Here is a 1,864-nt window from a genome sequence, read left to right on the forward strand (position 1 = left end):
GTATATATATGTATATAATGTGAATATATATCTAGAATATGTGTGTGTGTGTGTGTGTGTGTGTGTGTGTGTGTGTGTATCCTTTCCCTCTTTCATTAGTTACTTTGCTGTATAGACCTAGTAGTGGTCTTACTGGGTCAAAGGGCACACATAGTTTAGTAGATTTGGGGGCATCAAAATGCTTTCCTGAATAGTTATGCCAGTTAACAGCTCCACCAATAATCAGTATACCTGCTTTCCTACAGCATATCCAGCATGTGTCATTTACTTATGACAAATGCCTATAATTTTTGTTTTTATATATTTACATTAATTCCCAATATCTTGAATGTCAGACATTTTTTGGAGAAATTTTCTGCAATGATTTTTTTTAAATTAACAGTTCCTAATTCTAATTACATTGATTTTGTTTGTGCACAAATTTTAGGTAAAGAAATTCATTTTATCTCCTTTGATCCCTTGTTTCCCTTGTTTGATCAAGAGTGCTTCCCATAAATGTATTGTGGAAGCCAATTAAACTCCACCAACACACTTTCCTAATCCCTCCTAGAAATATTGAGAGCATTTTCAAATTATCTTTATCTAAAATCTAACAACTTCATTTTAGGAAACCATATAAGAGGTTAAAGAAGATAACTAATATTACATATCCATTTAAAACTTGGTTTGAAATATTGCTCGAGACCTAATTTTTGCAGATTGTTTTTGCAACTTTCCAAGAAGTTTTGGCCAAATAACAGGTCCTTAATCTAATAAATGGAGTCCTTGGTTTTATTAAATGGGATGCTACCATGTCTATTTGCTTCTGGGCCTTATATGCCTAATCTATTTCACTGATCAACTTTTTTATTTTTAATAAATATAAATCATTTTTATGATTAGTATTTTGCAATATAGTTTGAAATCTGGTACTGCTAGGCTCTTCTTCCCCCTATTTTCTTTTCATCATTTCTCTTGAGATCCCTTATCCTTTGTTGCTCCAGATGAATTAACTTTTTTTCTAATTCTTTAAAGTATATTTTTGGTGATTTGATTAGTTTGGCATTGAAGTCATAAGTTAGGTTAGATATCATTCTCTTTTTTATGATGCTGAAATGGACCAACACGAGCAACTGATATCTCCTTTACTATTTAGATCTGACTTTAGATTTTTAGAAAGTGTTTTGATAGACTACCAGAAAATTTAAATATCTTTAGTTATGTTTAAAAGAATTTATATTTTTCTTTCTTCCTGCTGGTTTTTGCTGGTAATATGCATAATCTGATGATTTTGTAGATGTGCTTTCTATATAGCCACTTCGCTGAAGTTATTGTTTCAATTGTTTTTTTTTAATTTATTCTCTAAGGTTCTCTAAGTAAACCATCAGATCATCTGTTACATTGTATTCTGATCACAATAAATAGTCATAATTTTATACTCGAGAATAGCATATTCTAACTATATTCCATACTATTTTTTTAAATTTATGCTCCATTTTCCAATATCAGCCCACAAATTTCCTCCATCATTATAGCAAAACTCCTCTTTCCTTCCAAAAGCCCCAGTGAGTTGGAGATAGATCTCTTTATAGGTGCTAAAGAACATGGGGCAGTGGCTGGTGATATCATTGCCAAGAGCTGGGGTGAGGGTCTCTGTAGAAAATAATTATTTTGAATAGTCCATGTAGACTTTTAAATTATGCAAGTTACAAATATTTAATAGCCTATAACTGAGAATTTTTTCATATTACCAATCAAATCAGATAATTTCTGCATCAACTGATTTTCCTGTTCATAACAAAAAGTCCATTTACATCCCCACCCCCTTACTACTAATCACCATGGTCAACACACATACACACACATACTTCACACATACACACAA

The sequence above is a fragment of the Vombatus ursinus genome, unplaced genomic scaffold (genome assembly GCF_900497805.2).
Source record: "Vombatus ursinus unplaced genomic scaffold, bare-nosed wombat genome assembly UNPS02014805.1, whole genome shotgun sequence".
Lineage (NCBI taxonomy): Eukaryota > Metazoa > Chordata > Mammalia > Diprotodontia > Vombatidae > Vombatus > Vombatus ursinus.